General features: G+C 43.2%; 1 pseudogene; it reads right to left on the bottom strand.

Moving 5' to 3' along the window:
- Window positions 1-14,476: 14,476 nt before the first annotated feature.
- On the bottom strand, window positions 14,477-14,595 carry LOC126485183 (5S ribosomal RNA; annotated as a pseudogene).
- Between the last annotated feature and the right edge of the window lie 6,849 nt (window positions 14,596-21,444).

Below are 21,444 nucleotides of genomic sequence, written 5' to 3'. Positions count from 1 at the left end.
ATTGCATAAGTAGCTGAACTCAAACGTTTCAGCAGATCATCAATGTGTTTCTTCCAATTTAGTCTCTCATCAATGGACATACCTAAAAATTTGGAATATTCTACCTTAGCTATATGCTTCTGATTAAGGTCTATATTTATTAATGGCGTCATACCATTCACTGTACGGAACTGTATGTACTGTGTCTTATCAAAATTCAGTGAGAGTCCGTTTACAAGGAACCACTTAGTAATTTTCTGAAAGACAGTATTGACAATTTCATCAGTTAATTCTTGTTTCTCAGGTGTGATTACTATACTTGTGTCATCAGCGAAGAGAACTAACTTTGCCTCTTCATGAATATAGAATGGCAAGTCATTAATATATAATAAGAACAACAAAGGACCCAAGACTGACCCTTGTGGAACCCCATTCTTGATAGTTCCCCAGTTTGAGGAATGTGCTGATCTTTGCATGTTACAAGAACTACTTATTTCAACTTTCTGCACTCTTCCAGTTAGGTACGAATTAAACCATTTGTCCACTGTCCCACTCATGCCACAATACTTGAGCTTGTCTAGCAGAATTTCATGATTTACACACTTCAGCACTTCAGCCTAATACATGACCATGAAACAAGAGCTTGTCACCACATCCATCTAGATAGAAAGAACAAGGCAAAGACGCAAAAAAGTATATTTTACAATGGGATAAAACTGTACAACAAATTACCACAAGAAATTAAAGAAATAAATGAGCCCCTCACTTTCAGACAAAAGCTTAAAACCTTTTTAGTAAGTAAAAGTTGTTATACTGTAAAAGAATATTTAACATAGATGTAGATTATTAGCAACATATGACATTATCACCAAAATATTATGTAATTATAAATATGTGTATGACTAGTTTTAAAAACTACACAAAATATGAGAAAACTGTTTAATTGTAAATGTAAATGTGTGCTCATGTGTTGTAATCTGACGACATCCATACAATATTTATTGTTCCACGGATGAATAAATAAATAAATAAATCTCGATATGACTGCATCTACAGTTCAACAGACCATGCAATTCTGAGTTCCAAAATGTTTTTGAAGGAGTCTCACTTCAAACTGTCCAACAGTATATTTGATGCTACAGTGATGACCTCAATGTAGCAAATTCCACTGTTGACAGTCTTGTTGCATATGAACACCAAATGTGATGATTTGAGACGTCACTGGAGACGAGTCCAGGGTGTTAGTACTGCCTTTCCTTCAGTTGATTCCATGTGACACATTCCAGTGGGTCAATGGCTAGCTAAGTACGACAAAAAACGGTCAAGTCGTCTTTGAATGCCACTGTTTCCTTGACTTGCTAAATCCCCCGTAATGTTTTGCTATGAATACGCCTGGGATTATTGATGATTTGTGGCCTTGCATACAAAACTGCAGAAGGGAGATTCCCCCTGAATAATCCAGACGCTCTTTGATTCCATGTAGCAATATCTAAATGGTCTGACTGCATCACACAAGGCTTCGTACCATACTGTAACGAATTCTCAAAGTCAGAGATCATGTACAAATCTATATAGTAAGGTAGCTGTAATTTTACTAGCTGTATTGTATCGTCACGTAGGCTTACCGTATTAAAGTCCATTTCAGTCACGTGCAGGCCCACTAAAATCATTCTTGATGCTGCAGCAACCACAAACTTTATTGTATTTTGATCGAAGCAAGCATAATTACACTTTTCCAAATGTGCACAATGATGCGTCTCTGTAATTACGGCCGCAATACGTTTATCTTTCTCGGTTACCGGTACCGGTACGGTACTAATTAATGATACCAACGTTCTTTTATTACGTTGCCCTATTTTCGTTTTTGTGATGGAGGGCATATGTAAATCAGTATGGTACCGGTAGTCGTATTAACTAAAAGAAACACTTTTTTAATCTTGTTTCACAAAGTTTGTGAAACAAGGCTAAGAAAGTGTTTCGCTCAATTAATAAAATACAGGAACCTATCCTGCAATGTTTCACCAAGAACCCACAGCTGATCATTTAAAATATAATAATTAAGATGCTAACTATGTAGGGTACATTTTTAATCTATCAGACGGTAATGTACCTGTCTACATGCTGTTGAGGGCGAGACCAAGCGTTTTAAGCAACTAGCCATTTTAGCATACAGTATTTGACTTATTTCACTTCCTAGCTTTTGCTCGAAAATTTTTACCCACGTCACTGCAAGATTTCATAGAGTAGCCTAAACGCTGCAACTGCTTACTCTGTGATGTGCAAGCATTAACGAACAAAAAGTTACGCGAGAGTAAGTAGGGCATTGTTTCGTCCAGTGTCATTTCCATAAAATAAGATGTTTTATCTGTGCAGCAGCTGTTTTCCTTCCCCTCGTTTTGTGGCGCGAGATGGAGATAATGTTTGCATCGTTTAGTATTTTTTCTGCAGTATTTCAAGGAAAAAGTTCCTATCCAAGTGAAGTATGTCATCTGAATGTGGACTACATGTATTATATGTTGCCCTATCGTATAAAACAGCTTTTTTCAAAGACGTAGCAAGTGTCGAGGATATTCCTTTCCCTTTGCAAAACCGAATTTACGTTAAACAGTTACTAAGTGCATAACTCATATAAAATATCTTATGGAGGTAGATGTTCTGCTTGCGAGTTGCGAGCGGAGTACTTGATGAAAAAATTCATTTCGGGAACGCACTTTTCGGCAACAAGAGCTTCAGAGTCGTAACTTACGCAGAATTATTTTTCCAACTATAAATTTTTCTGTGTAACTAAACCATGCACGAAAGTACTTTACAGCTGAATCGAAAATGCATCTGGTATAGCTAACATTATGACCACAGGTGTTCACACGGTACCTGCACAAACTTTGCACTACTCAAAAAGTACGGACATGGCAACTTGCACATCAAAATATCTGTAATTCTCATCATATGTCCAAGACGTATATCGAGGGTGGCTCTACAAACGGACGAAACAGGCAGCAGTTCAGGTCGTAGGGTGTTAATGCAGAAAGGGTACAAACTGAAAGCGGGGATACGCAAAAAAGCAGCAAATTAGGTTATACTTTCATCCACATCGCTAGCGGTATTGCGTCCTCATCACGTTAATATAAAATCATTATCAGCACACAGCAGTCTTGCGATCACGGAAGTATTAGCCACTTCAGGCCCCTCGTCATGACACTAATCGGTCAATAATGTCGCAGTAACAATGGATAAATTTAGTTACTTGCTAAACGGAATGCACCTAAACAAAAGGTGATAACGTAAATACCCACGTCCACATTCTGCAGACTGTTGTGAAGTGCATGACAGAGGGTACTTCCTGTACTCATTCACGTGTAAAGCAAGGAAAGAATGACTGTTCAAACGACTTAACTGAATCTTGTCTTCAATACCGTTATGAGAGCGCAACGTGGGGTGTTATAGTAGTTTATATTCCTAGATTCGTCATTTGAAGCTGGTTCTTTAAACTTTGTAAGCAGACTTTCTTAGGACAGTTTGCGGCTATCATCAAGTGCCTGACTGTTCAGTTTCTTCAGCATCTCCATGATACTTTCCCACGTGTCCATTCATGCTCCTCTTCTCTGTGTACATTCGATATCCCCGTTAGTCATATTATGGTACGGGCCCCACACACTTGAGCAATATTCTACGATGGATCCCACGAGTGTTTTGTAACTAGTGTCCTTTGGAGACTTGATTGCATTTTCCTAGAGCGCTACTAATAAACCGAAGTCTGCCATCTGCGAGTGAGCCTATGTGATCGTTCCATTTTAGGTCCCTACAGATTGTTACAGCCAGATATTTGTATGAGATGACCAATTCCAGTTCTACATCTACTACATCTACATTTATACTCCGCAAGCCACCCGACGGTGTGTGGCGGAGGGCACTTTACGTGCCACTGTCATTACCTCCCTTTCCTGTTCCAGTCGCGTATGGTTCGCGGGAAGAACGACTGTCTGAAAGCCTCCGTGCGCGCTCTAATCTCTCTAATTTTACATTCGTGATCTCCTCGGGAGGTATAAGTAGGGGGAAGCAATATATTCGATACCTCATCCAGAAATGCACCCTCTCGAAACCTGGCGAGCAAGCTACACCGCGAAGCAGAGCGCCTCTGTTGCAGAGTCTGCCACTTGAGTTTATTAAACATCTCCGTAACGCTATCACGGTTACCAAATAACCCTCTGACGAAACGCGCCGCTCTTCTTTGGATCTTCTCTATCTCCTCCGTCAGACCGATCTGGTACGGATCCCACACTGATGAGCAATACTCAAGTATAGGTCGAACGAGTGTTTTGTAAGCCACCTCCTTTGTTGATGGACTACATTTTCTAAGCACTCTCCCAATGAATCTCAACCTGGTACCCGCCTTACCAACAATTAATTTTATATGATCATTCCACTTCAAATCGTTCCGCACGCATACTCCCAGATATTTTACAGAAGTAACTGCTACCAGTGTTTGTTCCGCTATCATATAATCATACAATAAAGGATCCTTCTTTCTATGTATTCGCAATACATTACATTTGTCTATGTTAAGGGTCAGTTGCCACTCCCTGCACCAAGTGCCTATCCGCTGCAGATCTTCCTGCATTTCGCTACAATTTTCCAATGCTGCAACTTCTCTGTATACTACAGCATCATCCGCGAAAAGCCGCAGGGAACTTCCGACACTATCTACTAGGTCATTTATATATATTGTGAAAAGCAATGGTCCCATAACACTCCCCTGTGGCACGCCAGAGGTTACTTTAACGTCTGTAGACGTCTCTCCATTGATAACAACATGCTGTGTTCTGTTTGCTAAAAACTCTTCAATCCAGCCACACAGCTGGTCTGATATTCCGTACGCTCTTACTATGTTTATCAGGCGACAGTGCGGAACTGTATCGAACGCCTTCCGGAAGTCAAGAAAAATAGCATCTACCTGGGAGCCTGTATCTAATATTTTCTGGGTCTCATGAACAAATAAAGCGAGTTGGGTCTCACACGATCGCTGTTTCCGGAATCCATGTTGATTCCTACATAGTAGATTCTGGGTTTCCAAAAACGACATGATACTCGAGCAAAAAACATGTTCTAAAATTCTACAACAGATCGACGTCAGAGATATAGGTCTATAGTTTTGCGCATCTGCTCGACGACCCTTCTTGAAGACTGGGACTATCTGTGCTCTTTTCCAATCATTTGGAATCCTCCGTTCCTCTAGAGACTTGCGGTACACGGCTGTTAGAAGGGGGGCAAGTTCTTTCGCGTACTCTGTGTGTTGTGAGTCGTTGATATTGTAGTCACAGGACAATACATTTTTTTCATTTTGTTAAGAGCACAGCGGATATTCTTGTCGTGGACAAGGCCCTATGTGGTACCAAATCCACTACCTGGCGTATAGGGTCAGGAAGCGTCCGGCATTAAGACGTCGCTAGTCTCCACAAACACGCCACTGATCATCCGGCTTTTCTAACATGTGCACCGGACGAGCCCACTGGGATTTAGACGGGCGAATTTTATTATGATTCATTAGGAACTGGAATTATTGTTAACGCAACCCTGAAGATTTATCTCACAAACAATCGATATCGGCGTCCTGGTCTAATCATTGCGACAAGCAGAACACTCAGCCGCTACTGTGTCTGCCGACTGGAATTTCCCTCACTGTTCCACTGGCAAGGTTGGACACGCTTCTGGGGTCTGCTAATTTGGACTGTAACGAAAATGAAAATAGCAGGACTTGAGTGAAATTTTACATCTCGGCTCGCTGCCGCCTCTGCTACGAGAACGTCGTCGCGATTGATACTATCGCTCCAGCGATCTGGATTTTCGGATTTCAGTTTCCAGCTCTTCGATCTTTACCAGAAGATCAGTCACTGATACAGAAGAATCACACGTCACAGGAGACACTTCCGTTGAGGATGAATGAAGTTCACGAGTGCTTCGCTTTTCCATCATCCGATCAGCCATCTGCGCTAGTTCGTCCACATTTTCTTAAAGAATGTTTGTTGCTTTCGCCACTGTTCATGAGATCCAATATATTTTGGACAAATCGGGGTCCTAATTGTGCTAACAAATAATTGAAGTAGGTTGCTTCAGTCTGTATTCCCGCTATTGTAAATTGTGCTTCAGCCTGACAAAACCATATATCAGCCTTTTCAATCCAGAATGGAGGATGTTTCACACTAACTTCGTCCACCACAATTTTCGTATGACTGAGACATTACTGTTCCCTCTATTTGTCATCATATTTGTTTCTTGTTTTGATCACGTCAGGGTCACCAGTTGATGGTCTTCTTGTACAATTAATCACAAAAACACAGTACTTTAGATTCAAAATTGTTATTGGGAAACTACCTTTTTGTTACAGGACCAATATCACGCTCTAACAACAAAACAACTGAACTCTAGATTTATTACTCTATACATTTCGAAATGACATTTGTTTTGAGAAGAAAAATAAAGTTAACACAAAGAACAATTATTTACAGAACTGTAGGTTACGAACATAAACATAACCTTACATCAACCTCGACCAGATGTGTCAGCGGTTTACCAAATCCAATGCTATATAAAATTTGTGCTTTCCAACCTTCCCTTTGCATATTATTATGTGTTGTTGTATTGGCTCTGAGCACTATGGGACTCAACTGCTGAGGTCATTAGTCCCCTAGAACTTAGAACTAGTTAAACCTTACTAACCTAAGGACATCACAAACATCCATGCCCGAGGCAGGATTCGAACCTGCGACCGTAGCGGTCTTGCGGTTCCAGACTGCAGCGCCTTTAACCGCACGGCCACTTCGGCCGGCATGTTGTTGTATTGTCTATGTCAAATTCATACCACGCAGTTACTCATTCCTGCGTAATGAAGCCATCCTCATATGCACGGTGTGTTCATAATTCATGTCACACCCTCCTAGACGTTGAAAAGGGGGCTTAGTAGACCAAGTTTTACGTATGAATCCATGTCCGGAAACGTCATCCAACGACGCTACAGAACGTCAAAGTTATAGGCGCCATCGCCTGTAAATGTATGTATATTCATGGTGATACTGTGATGATGTCAAAAACTTTCAAGGATTGTGGAGAAGAATAAATGAACCAATTTGAGATAAGGGCCAATGTACCGGAAACGAACGACTCGAAAGTTATGAGTGGAAACCTTTCTGATACCTCTGACAGTGGAATACATGTACTGGTGCTGGTGTCGCTAACAATGTAGCGAATGCAACTTTCAGAAGTGGTGGTATGTGTAAGTAGGCTGTTTAGGTTTTCTTATTGGTAACGCCACGTAGCGCTCTGTATGAAAATCACTGGCTGTGCTGTGTGCAATTTGTGGCTGGTTTGCATTGTTGTTGGCTATTGTAGTGTTGGGCAGTTGGATGTTAACAGCGCGTAGCGTTGCGCAGTTGCAGGTGAGCCGCCAGCAGTGGTGGATGTGGGGAAGTGAGATGGCGGATTTTTGAGAGCGGATGATCTGAACGTGTGTCCATCAGAAACAGTACATCATGAACTGCTATATATATTATGACTTTTGAACACTATTAAGGCAAATACATTGTTTGTTCTCTATCAAAATCTTTCATTTGCCAACTATGCCTACCAGTAGTTAGTGCCTTCAGTAGTTTGAATCTTTTATTTAGCTGGCAGAAGTGGCGCTCGCTGTATTGCAGTAGTTCGAGTAACGAAGGTTTTTGTGAGGTAAGTGATTTGTGAAACGTATAGGTTAATTTAGTCAGGGCCATTCTCTTGTAGGGATTATTGAAAGTCAGATTGCGTTGCGCTAAAAAATATTGTGTGTCAGTTTAAGCATAGTCATTGATAATTTTTCTTATGGACCAAAACAAGAAAAAAGTCTAGTAGGCATGACTTCTAAGATGCTTCCCTGAGAAGCTATTAGCACTCGTTCATCTTCGCTAGTGTGAAACACATCTCCTCCGCTGAACAAGCGCTCACAACTCTTAAGGCATGCATTTTAAATATCTCACGAAATAAGCATCAAACGAAAAAACTACAAAGAACGAAACTCCTCTAGCTTGAAGAGGGAGACCAGATGGCGCTATGGTTGGCCAGCTAGATGGCGCTGACACAGGTCGAACGGATATCAAATGGTTTTTTTTAAATAGGAACCCCCATTTTTATTACATATTTGTGTAGTACGTAAAGAAATATGAATGTTTCAGTTGGACCACTTTTTTCACTTTGTGATAGATGGCGCTGTAATAGTCAGAAACGTATAAGTACGTGGTATCACGTAACATTCCGCCAGTGCGGACGGTATTTGCTTCGTGATACATTACCCGTGTTAAAATGGACCGTTTACCAATTACGGAAAAGGTAGATATCGTGTTGATGTATAGCTATTGTGCTCAAAATGCCCAACGGGCGTGTGCTATGTATGTTTCTCGGTATCCTGGACGACATCATCCAAGTGTCCGGACCGTTCCCCGGATAGCCGGCCGTGTGGCCGAGCGGTTCTAGGCGCTTCAATCTGGAGCCGCGCGACGGCTACGGTCGCAGGTTCGAATCCTGCCTCGGGCATGGATGTGTGTGATGTCCTTAGGTTAATTAGGTTTAAGTAGTTCTGTTCTAGGGGACTGATGACCTCAGATGTTAAGTCCCATAGTGCTCAGAGCCATTTTTGAACGTTCCCCGGATAGTTACGTTATTTAAGGAAACAGGAAGTGTTCAGCCACATGTGAAACGTCAACCACGACCTGCAAAAAATGGTGATGCCCAAGTAGGTGTTTTAGCCGCTGGCGCGGCTAATCCGCACATCAGTAGCAGACAAATTGCGCGAGAATCGGTAGTCCCAAAAACGTCGGTGTTGAGAATGCTACATCAACATCGATTGCGCCCGTACCATATTTCTATGCACCAGGAATTGCTTGGCGACGACTTTGAACGTCGTGCACAGTTATGCCACTGGGCACGAGAGAAATTACGGGACGATGACAGATTTTTTGCACGCGTTCTATTTAGCGGCGAAGCGTCATTCACCAACAGCGGTAACGTAAACCGGCATAATATGCACTATTGGGCAACCGAAAATCCACGATGGCTGCGACAAGTGGAACATCAGCGACCTTGGCGGGTTAATGTATGGTGTGGCTTTATGGGAGGAAGGATAATTGGCCCCCATTTTATCGATGGCAATCTAAATGGCGCAATGTATGCTGATTTCCTACGTAATGTTCTACCGATGTTACTACGAGATGTTTCACTACATACAGAATGGCGATGTACTTCCAACATCGTAGATGTCCGGCACATAGCTCGCGTGCGGTTGAAGCGGTTTTGAATAGCATATTTCATGACAGATGGATTGGTCGTCGAAGTACCATACCATGGCCCGCACGTTCACCAGATCTGACGTCTCCGGATTTCTTTCTGTGGGGAAAGTTGAAGGGTATTTGCTATCGCAATCCTCCGACATCGCCTAACAACATGCGTCAGCGCATTGTCAATACATGTGCGAACATTACGGAAGGCGAGCTACTCGCTGTTGAGAGGAATGTCGTTACACGTATTGCCAAATGCATTGAGGTTGACGGACTTCATTTTGAGCATTTATTGCATTAATGTGGTATTTACAGGTAATCACGCTGTAACAGCATGCGTTCTCAGAAATGATATGTTCACAAAGGTACATGTATCACATTGGAATAACCGAAATAAAATGTTCAAACGTACCTACGTTCTGTATTTTAATTTAAAAAACCTCCCTGTTACCAACTGTTCGTCTAAAATTGTGATCCGTATGTTTGTGATTACTACAGCGCCATCTATCACAAAGCGAAAAAAGTGATCCAACTAAAACATTCATATTTCTTTACATACTACACGAATGTGTAATAAAAATGGGGGTTCCTATTTTAAAAAAACGCAGTTGATATCCATTTGACCTATGGCAGCGCCATCTAGCGGGCCAACCATAGCACCATCTGGTTTCCCCCTTCGAGCTAGACAAGTTTCGTTCTTTGCAGTTTTTTCGTTTGAGGCTTATTTCTTGAGATATTTGGTCCGGTCAAGATCAATGGATACTATGCTACATTTCAAAACCAACTGTAAATTGTATCATATCTCCTCATCCCCTGTTTTTTATTGTTATATTTTGTTGTCTTGTTTACCTCTCTAAATTATGTACAAAAGAAAATTCTCATTTATATTCTCCTGTGTGTCTTGTGCACTATTTACACTATGTATGCCATATTCATATCAAACAGCTTCATGCTTTTTTGTGCAAGCGATAGCAAGTCATACCATGAGCGCAAAATTGTACATTACTCTGCCTCTCTTATTCACTGTTGATTTCACTATCCATAAAATTAGTTTTGGACATCATGTAGCCGGCCGGGGTGGCCGAGCGGTTCTAGGCGCTTCAGTCCGGAACCGCGCGACCGCTACGGTCGCTGGTCCGAATCCTGCCTCGGGCATGGGTGTGTGTGATGTCCTTGGGTTAGGTAGGCTTAAGTAGTTCTAAGTTCTAGGGGACTCATGACCTCAGCTGTTAAGTCCCACAGTGCTCAGAGCCATTTGAATTTTTGACCTCATGTACACAAGTGTCAATAACAAACAAACAAATATTGTTAATTACCTGTCATATCCTGACTGTTTTACAACAGAACGGAAATGGTTACGAAAACGGAGCTGATAATACGAACAATATGCTGTACTGAATAATACGAAATAACCCACAAACGAAACCATATTAAGAGAAAAATGGCAAGAGAAGCTGCATAATAAAAGTAATAATAATAATAACAATAATAAACAAAATAGCAATAATAATAATGTGTAAGTAAAGGTCAGGAATAAATATAAACGCCACCATACACGCACTGTGTTGTTCATTCAGGAACAATGGTTTCACAATAGTGATTGCGTACAATGAATGTGTGAAGCAAATTACTTTCGTATACCAAGCGCATTTGATGAACCCCATATTTGCGCATCCAATACCACGGATTGATAGAGCAAAGCATCAAGCAGCATTTTGCGGACTGGACAGCAGTTTCAGACCCACCTGTTCGTCTGTGCAAAAACGCGAGACTCTAGCCACAGCATGAACACCTGACGTACGGCTGTGCTGTCAGCTAGCGGTCAATTATTATTATTATTATTATTATTACTATTAAGTCTTCCGCAGGTTTGATGCAATCGTTTCTTTGTTCTTCTGTCACGGTTATTTATATTTATTCTGTGGAACAACAAATGTTCTCTACAGGTTTGCTACTGTCAAATAAACGAAGCGAAAGCGGACTGTCAATAGAACAATGATATAAGCTCCAACCAGGCCTTTTACGTATCAGGAACATGTTGTGCCATATAACAGTTTCACACATATTACAGTACAAAAACTGGCATGACCAGGCCTCGAATCCTGGACCCTTGGTACGACATGCTAACGCTCTACCGACTTCCCCACTTTTTTTCCTTTTTGGCTTCCCGTCACCCCTTATAGCCCATGCCTTTCGCTCACCGTAATTTGTCATCTTCGGCGAGGTTCAACGCTGTAACCAAACGAAACGCTCCTCTTCAGATAAGGATATTCAAACCATTCTTCATAACGGAAAGCAGAACCTTTTTTTTAGGAAGCAGCACGTTTTCTCAGAGCTCTTGACGATTCCTCAAACGTACACGAATAAAAACTTTTGAAACAAATGTAAATTGAAATAAATTAGCAATTATAAAATAAAACATCATTTTATCCTATACTTTCCTTTTGAAATACGATTTATAACATGTTTCCAAAGTTTTTCTTGTGGTTCTTTTTTGCCAGCTGCTTATAGTAATGTAGCATCTGTAATCCTAAGTGCCGTCGGAGTTCGTTTTGTGAATGACAAAGTGAACAAAGTTGCCGTATAGCCACATTACGCTGTTTATTTTATTTTTGTCGCGGAAAACATGTCTGATCCAGAGCAGTTAGTTCGTTCGTAGTGATGAATCGGCCATCATGTTTCCTGAGGAATGCCATCTGCTCCCCTATTTCGGTCAGTATGTCATAATACGCTGAGCAGACGCAAACCTGTGGACTGTTGTGTGAACAAATCCACATCGGTGAGTGTGAGTCAGTAAGTCCTATAGTGAAACTTCCTGGCAGACTAGAACTGTGTGCCGGACCGAGACTCGAACTTGGGACCTTTGCCTTTCGTGGGTAAGTGCTCTACCGTCTGAGCTATCCAAGCTACCTCACAGTTGCAGTTCTGCCAGTACCTCGTCTCCTGCCTTCCAAACTTCACAGAAAGCCATACCCACTGCCATGTTGTTGTTGTTGTTGTTGTGGTCTTCAGTCCGAAGATTGGTTTGATGCAGCTCTCCATGCTACTCTATCCTGTGCAAGCCTCTTCATCTCTCCTTCAACCATCATCAGTTATTTTTCTGCCCAGACTTGCCTACTACTTTAAGTGTCTCATTTCCCAGTATAACTCCCTCAGCATCACCTGATTTAATTGGACTATTTTCCATGATCTTCGTTTTGCTTTCGTTGATTTTCATCTTATATACTCCTTTAAAGGCACTGTATATTCCGTTCATCTGCTCTTCCAAGTCCTTTGCTGTCTCTGACAGAATCACAATGTCATCGGAAAAACTTCACAGTTTTTATTTCTTCTCCCTGGACTTTAATTCCTACTCCAAATTATTCTTTTGTTTCCTTTACTGTTTGCTCAATAAACAGATTGAATAACGTCGGGGATAGGCTATAATCCTGTGTCACTCCCTTCTCAACCACTGCTTTCCTTTCATGCCTCTCGACTCTAATATCCACCACATGGTTTCTGTACAAATTGTAAATAGACTTTCGCTCCCTTTTAATTTACCCCTGCCACCTTTATAATTTGAAAGAGAATATTCTAGTTAACATTGTCAAAAGTTTTCTCTAAGTCTACATATGCTATAAACGTAGGTTTGCCTTTCCTCAACCTATCTTCTATGGGAAGTCGTAGGGTCAGTATTGCTTCGCGTGTTCCCACATTTCTCCAGAATCCAAACTTATCTTCCCCGAGCTCGACCTCTACCAGTTTTTCTGCCACACAGTATTCCAATATTTGGTATGATATTTTGTTCCTGTTCTATTCTTGACTAAACTCCTGTATTGTATAGCAGGAGCAGATGGCCAGGCACTACGTCTCGGTTTTGTGTGGATGCTCTCTCTGTAACTATTGCTAACAGGAGCTATAGACGATAGACGTTTACAGTTACGCTTTTTCTGCCTTCCTCAGGTTAGGTGTCATTTATTACTTACCGTTTTCGCACACTCTCCTGGACGACAGCGTATAGCACAAACTGTATCAGTGTTTTGGTTGATACTCTATCGATATACAACGTCTAGTATCGATCTGACTGTCTGATATCACCGGCGATGCGGTCAGCACTGCAGCGAAGTCGCTGGCGCAGGCTCCGGGCACGAACCCCGCGGCGGCAGGACTGGCGGAATACACAGCTCAGTGCAGGAAGCGTTGGACCGTGCAGAACCAAACGTCAGACTGCAGAATGGTCGGCGGTGTTCTGGCGTAAAATCAAGCGCCGGCACGCCGGCCGGGAACGTTAGAGCAGAGAGGGCTGTGAAGAAGGCGCCAGCCAATTGCACGCGGACCGACCCCTCTCTAGGACGACAACGCGATGGCAACGCCCTCTGCTCGAAGAGAACATAAGCGCTGCACCTGACTGGCCGCGCGCACTTCTACAGAAGCGTCAAGACCAGCGACCCGGATAGAAGCATCAACTGTATTACTTCACTTGTATTAGAAATTGTACATACTCAAGAGATTTCTTATTTACATGTCGCCCTTTGCTTGCGACACTTATGTGTTATTGTCAAAGTTAATTATTGTCATTGATTCATTTCGTAATAAAACTCTTTAATACAATTTGCTTGAATTGTTGTCTAGCTGGCCGAGCAGTTCTAGGCACTTCAGTCCGGAACCGCGCTGCTGCTACGGTCGCAGCTTCGAATCCTGCCTCGGGCATGGATGTGTGTGATGTCCTTACGTTAGTTAGGTTTAATTATTTCTAAGTCTAGGGGACTGATGACCTCAGATGTTAAGTCCCATAGTGCTCAGAACCATTTGAACCATTTGTTGTCTAGCGATCCGAGAGACAGGTTTCCTAGGCCCCCCATATTTGACAAGTAGGCAGGAAACAAAAGGTGGCTTCAGAAGGAGGGTAGGAAGATTAGGGTTGTGTCCTGTCGACATCGAAGTCATTAGAAATGGAGCACAAGCTCGTTACGTTTGACGGACATGGAAGGAAACTGGCTGTCCCCTTTCAAACGAACCTCTCCGGCATTTGTCTGTAGCGATTTAGGTAAATTAAGGAAAACTTATATCAGAGTGGCCGGATGCGGATTTCAACCGTCGTTCTCCCGAATTTGAGTCGGCGATGTTGTGAATTTGATCCAGGACACTGGCACAAATACTGGTCATCAGGGACTACGCCACCACCTGTCCTGTCTCCTCTGCTGTAAAGGCAAAAGGGAAATTGTCAACACCATGTGGTGTACCCGTACAGTCACCCACCTAAGTACTGCCTCCACCTAACGGTGCTTAAGTTTGATGATCTGATGGGAACCGGTGTACCCACCTCAGCATGACCGTTGACATCCAAAACTGCTAAAACAATTGATGAAGTGACGGGAACTGGTGTATCCACCTCGGCACGGCCGTTGGCATCCAAAATAACTAAACCAATGCCTATGAAACTCAAAATTATGACTTTTGTACTGACTCTGGATCTTGTTCGGTATACTGAATTAAGAATTCACAATATAGTGCAGTCTGTTTTAAATCGTGCAATGAAAGGAGATCGATTTTAACGATGTAAAACTGGCAAAGAGAAGTCCCCAGCTGTGGGATCGACTTTTTGAAATCATCTGCATGATGATGTAGGTTAAGATCCCAGGAATCACAACCTGCAGGCATGCACCCTGGCTGGCCCTCGTTTACTAGTATAATCGACGACAAAAAAATCGGCTTTTTGAGTGACAGTCAATAGAGTTAGATAATTAGTATTGAACAGACTGGTTGTGTGGTGTAATGGATACGGTAATGATTCGCGTGCAGAAGATCGTTGATTCGAATCTCGACGGGTGCTTTAAGTTTTATATCTTTATCGAAATGATTTTGATCATTGTTTATTTTCAGTTGATTGGTTTGTATGTAATTATTTATTTCTGGTCCTTTGTCAGTGCATTTTAATTATTATATGAACTTCTTCATTTGCTCTCATTTTTCTTCCTATCATTCTTCTCCCACTTGAAGTATTTGTTCATGTGACATTAACTAACTTTTTGTATTAATTTCGATTTAATTTCTTTCATTTTATCATCCTGTTTATTTTGTCCATATTATTGCTTTCATTATTTCTATTCCTCATTTTACTTGAATTTCGTTTTACTTAACAATCCCTCCTTTCGCTTAAATCTTCATCTGCGTCATTTTGTTCATAGTACAGTAAGACACTAGGGTATGTCTTAAATGTTTATATGATGATTACAATCCAAACAAATGCACAGCTTGTAACGAATCTTACATTTTTGAAATCATTGCGCCAGCCAGTGTGGCCGAGCGGTTCTAGGCGCTTCAGTCTGGAACCGCGCTACCACTACGGTCGCAGGTTCGCATCCTGCCTCGGGCATGGATGTGTGTGATCTCCTTAGGTTAGTTAGGTTTAATTAGTTCTAAGTTCTAGGGTACTGATGACCTCAGATGTTCCATTTGATATCATTGCACAGTCAGTATAAATAGGTTATTTCGTCTTTTGTTTTTTAACCGATAGATCGGCATTTTCAAACATTTAAATATAATAACAGATAAATATAATTAAATTCACATTCACAAAAATTCCGAATGGAAAAAAAACTACGTAAACAGAAAATGAGAACAATTGAAAAAGTTCATGTGGAGATTAAAATGATGTGACAAAGCAATAGAAATAAAAATTACATTTAAACCAGTTTACTGATAAAAATTATGAGTAAAGTTACTTCAATGAAGGTTTTTAAAAAAATCTACGCAACTGACGACAATCGAACCGACGACTTTCCACATTACACTACACAACCAGTCTCCACAATACTCATTTCTAAGCACTATTGAGGATCACTCAAAATGCTGAAATTTTTTTCGTCGAATACACGCAAACGGGGGCTCACCAGGGTGAATAACAGCTGAGTGTGATACATAGCATCTTAACCTACATCACCGTATACTTGATTCCAAAAAGCCGTTCCCACCGTGAGAGACCTCTCCTTGTGAGTGTATTTTTGGACAGTCCGAAATAAGGGGACTTCTTTAAATGCATTTTATCATACAAATCGTAATGTCATACACGCTGATACTATAGGTGTGAGTGAGAGAAAGTACCGCAGTGGTAACAATCAAATCGTGTTCTGGCGGACAGCAGATCAAATCCCCGTCCACCCATCCAGATTTATATTCTCCATGACTCCTAGACCTTCACCAGTCCGAGCTTGTGTTTCGTCTTTAATAATCTCGCCAACGATGGGACGCTAAACTGCAATCTTCCTTCCTCCTAGATGCGTGACTGCACAAAAGAAAACAGCAGTATCTGACTACGACCTGACATCAGTTCGTGTTATCAAGTCGTTCTCTATTACTGGTTCGATTACTCCCAGTTGTTACATTCCCTTGCCTTCGATCTCGAGATCTTGTAACTGAGAAATTTGTCCGAACAAGACACAGCCACGACAAAAGCAGCACAGGCGCAAAGATGCGAGCTGGTACCAGTGCCATAGAGACTCGCTACTTTCGCGAGTTCCACCAGTGCCACGAGCGGCGCTGAGGATGCAGATATCGACTTCGCCTCGGCCAGTTGCCGACCGAGTGCAATCCGCCAATGACCGGACGACAACGGACAGAAGCCTACTCGGATGGTAGTAGCTCTCGCCCACTTGGTTATAAATCATCGTCCAGGGCTGACTTTGATAGGGAACGTTATATAGTCAACTCTTGCCCACCTGGTTAGCCTTTCGGTCTAACGCATGGCTTTCCGGATTGGGAAGGAGCGCCTGGTTCCCGGCACGAATCCGCCCGGCGGACTTGTGTCGAGGTCCGGTGAACTGGCCAGTCTGTGGATGGTTTTTAAGCGGTTTTCCAGCTGCCTCGGCGAATGCAGGCTGGTTCCCCTTATTCCACCTCAGCTACACTATATCGGCGATTGCTGCGCAAACAAGTTCTCCACCACCATTACAATATCATACAAACATAGCGGTTACGCTCGTATGGTGTGAGACGTTCCCTTGGGGGGGGGGGGGAGGGGGGGTTCCACCGGAGAGTGGTTCGGTGTGGGGCGGCGGAGGGGTGAATTGGACTGCGGTAGTCGTCGTGGGATTGTGGACCACTGCGGCTGTGGCGAGTACAGAGCCTCTCCATCGTTTCTAGGCCCCAGGTTAACATACAATACAATAGTGAACTCTTAGACGTGAACAGAAAGTAAATTGCATTTGCTATGCACTGTGAAGTTTACCTACGATTACTTGCACTTAACCATTGAGGGCCTTTTTGTGTTATATTACGAGCAGTGTTGCAGACGTCAATATCAAACAAGGCACAAAGATAAGTAAACCTATTTAACTCATTTGTGTGACTTTGTTACTAATTTGTTAGAGTGTTGTAGAACTTCGTTCTCCTATCCTGTTACCTGACCCTGGGGCATAGCTCTGTAATCGTGGCAGGGAGAAATCGTCTTAGCGGTGTACTGCAGCAGAAGCCGTTTCAATAACTCACAAACTCGGCCTCCACAGCAGTACCGACGAGGCCTTTACAAAACCGGGGACGAGGCTTTACAAAACAGTACACGGAAAAATTTAGGAGCAGCCGTCATCTCCGAACTGAGATGAAGATCCTGAGCTAAGTGAAAATTGGTTAGCATACTCTTGGCACTGTTCGTTACGGCCGCGACCACGAGAAACGCAGGAGGAGAGTCAGTTAGGTTGTGGAAGGTACCGCCGGGGCTAGCTGCGCTAGGTTTCTCGGCTGAGGCGCGAACAGCCCGACGGAGGTGGTTTAAATCTGGAGAGTCTGCTGGCCAGTGGTGTATGATATACTTGCCCTGGTGCTCTGCGTACCACGCACGTACACTGCATGTAGTGTGACACGTTGCTTTGTCCTGCTGGTAGAGGCCATAGTGCAGAGGAAATACAAGCTTCATGTTGGAATAGACATGGTCCCCAAGGACAAATACTGGGTGATCAAAAAGTCAGTATAAATTTGAAAACTGTATAAGTCACGGAATAATGTAGACAGAGAGGTACAAATTGACACATGCTTGGAGTGACATGGGGTTTTATTAGAACCAAAAAAATACAAAAGTTCAAAAATGTCCGACAGATGGCGCTTCATCTGATCAGAATAGCGATAATTAGCATAACAAAGTAAGACAAAGCAAAGATGATGTTCTTTACAGGAAATGCTCAATATGTCCACCATCATTCCTCAACAACAGCTGTAGTCGAGGAATAATGTTGTCAACAGAACTGTAAAGCATGTCCGGAGTTATGGTGAGGCATTGACGTCGGATGTTGTCTTTCAGCATCCCTAGAGATGTCGGTCGATCACGATACACTTGCAACTTCAGGTAACCCCAAAGGCAATAATCGCACGGACTGAGGTCTGGGGACCTGGGAGGCTAAGCATGACGAAAGTGGCAGCTGAGCACACGATCATCACCAAACGACGCGCGCAAGAGATCTTTCACGCGTTCAGCAATATGGGGTGGAGCGCCATCCTGCATAAACATCGTACGTTCCAGCAGGTGTTTATCAGACAGGCTGGGGAAGTTGCGATTCTGTAACATATCGGCGTACCTCTCACCCGTCACGGTAACAGTTACAAAACCAGAATCACGCATTTCCTCGAAGAAAAACTGCCATAACGGTAGGTGTGGTAAATCCAACCCATACCGTGACTTTCCACGACAGTTCTAGGATTTTCGGTAGCCCAAATTCTGCAGTTTTGGGCGTTGACAGACCCTCGGAGCGTGAAATGAGCGTCGTCGGTCCACAACACGTTACTGAACCAATCGTCGTCTTCCACCATATTTTGAAACGCCCACACCGCAAATTCCCTCCGCTTCACTAAATCGCCAGGTAACAGTTCATGATGCCGATGGATTTTGTACGGACAGCATCGGAGGGTACGCCTAAGTGCCAACCAAACAGTAGTGTATGGAATGCTGGTGCGACGTGCGACTGCACGAGCGCTGACTTCCCCGTGCATAGACGAACCCGCTACAGCCTCCATTTCTTCCTGAACTGTCTCAGCAGCATTACGCCTTGTGCTCGGTCGGCCACTACGGGGTCTATCGCCTAAACAACCCGTGGCTTCGAACTTCGAAATCATTCTCGCCACAGCTGCATTTGTCAACGGACCTTTACCCGTTCGAATCCCCTTCCTATGGCGATAGGATCGTAACGCTGAACTAGCACATTCCCCATTCTGATAATACAGCTTCACTAAAAGCGCCTTTTCAGGTAACGTCAACATGCTGCGACTGCTGGCGCATCTGATTCTCTCTCTCATTACAGCTCCTTTTATACACGATTGTCATGCGCAGCCACTGACGTTTTGCTGTCCAGCGCCATCTGTCGGACATTTTGTGAACTTTGTTTTTTGTTCTAATAAAACCCCATGTCATTCCAAGCATGTGTGTCAATTTTTACCTCTCTATCTACATTATTCCGTGGTTTATTAAGTTTTCAAATTTATACTGACTTTTTGATCACCCGGTACATACTTGTTGTGATACATCGTTCCAGAAGGCTAGATCACCCACGAAATGCCACGAAAAAATTCGCCAGACCATGATGCACCCTCCTGGTTGCAGAATGTTTGCATTCGGACGTTTCACCCTGTACACGCCAATGACCATCTGTCCAGTGGAGCATAAAACGCGATTCATCTGAAAATGCCTCGAGTCGCCTCTCAGCGGACGTCCAGTTGTGGTATTGTCGTGCGAATTCCATCCTTCGTCGCCGATGAACAGCAGTCAGCATGGGTGCATGAACCAGGCGCCTGATCTGAGGACCATTCGCAGCAACGTTCGCTGAACGGTCATTGAGGAGAGTTCCCGTCAGCCCCTTGCTTCATTTGGGCGGTCAACTGCTCAAATTTGCACGTCTACTCGCCTGTGCATACCTCTGCAGTCCTCGTTCTTCCCTATCATCTGTGGCCTGTGGTGCACCACAGCTGCATCAGCGGCTGTTTTGGATAACGCCATTTTGTCATTCACAGTGTACTTTAATCACGGCGGCAGGCCAACGGTCTACTGACGTAGCTGTTTCGGAAATTCTTCCACCCCTGGCCGGAAAGCCATTGATCATGCCCTTTTGGACGTCAGATAGATCGCTTCGTTTCTGCATTACGACAGTGGCTATAGTGTTTTCCGCGTCCGTCCGACATGCTTTATATACCCTCCACTGTCAATGCTGCAACCTGCCGTCTGTGAGTGTTACTCCGCGTACACGTCCAAAACAGGCTGTGGTCACGTTAATCCGAATGGATCGTGTATTTATAGCACTAAGCAATGCGACAATTGCAACGGTTATGTGACCTGAAACATTCGTATATCTAACTGTAACATGATTTACCTGTGATAGATAAGCACACCGGACAAAAATTTAGTAACCCTCCCCAGAAATCACTCTAAAACTGTGTAACATCGCCTTTACCCTTGATAATGACCTCATTTCGGCCACGAAGGGAGTCCACAAGTTTCTTCACGTGCCGTATCCAGCCGAAGCAACTCATTGATGATTAGATCCTGTAGAACTACTAACACGAAGCGATGTTGATTGTTATCTTACACCCGTTGTTCCAAATAGTTCTAAACATTTACTATGGAGATCTGGTGACTTAGGAGACTGTTCTAGGTTCCGACGAACATTTTGTAACACGCCCGGGAGTACAAATGGTGGGGGAGGGTACCTTTAAGTGTTTGTCGTTCCTTGACCGTGCGGCCTGTCCACACCACGTACCTGATAATCCCGCAGCGGTCGTACTGTTCTGCTCCACACTGCTACTGGCTTGCCTGAAATAATCTATCGAACTATGCAGGCGGGTTTAGGGGAGCCACTCAACGTTAAAACACAACACTGTTCGACGTCTGGTATGAACAACTATATTCTGAGACGATTAAGGGAAATTGAAGGTCGCACTGTTTACATTCTAATTCATAAGTGTTTATCCCAATTAATAGATGATTACCAGTCCACAACATCACTCAGACGAGCGTACGCGTAACCGACACGACGCGGGTGATTTTTGATGATGCGGAAGCCGAATGATCGCACGAAAGTTCTTACGCTCGTCACGCATACACAGATATTTGGTATCAGTCGTCCTTGACACTAGTGATGATATAACACTGCTCGTAAAGTTAATTTCTCAATTCTCACTTGTACGAGCGTGCGCATAACCGTCGCGGCGCGGC

Source organism: Schistocerca serialis, chromosome 6, assembly GCF_023864345.2.
Source record: "Schistocerca serialis cubense isolate TAMUIC-IGC-003099 chromosome 6, iqSchSeri2.2, whole genome shotgun sequence".
Classification (NCBI taxonomy): Eukaryota; Metazoa; Arthropoda; class Insecta; order Orthoptera; family Acrididae; genus Schistocerca; species Schistocerca serialis.
Note: the sequence above shows the minus strand (reverse complement) of the source record. Positions and strands in the feature narration are given on the sequence as shown.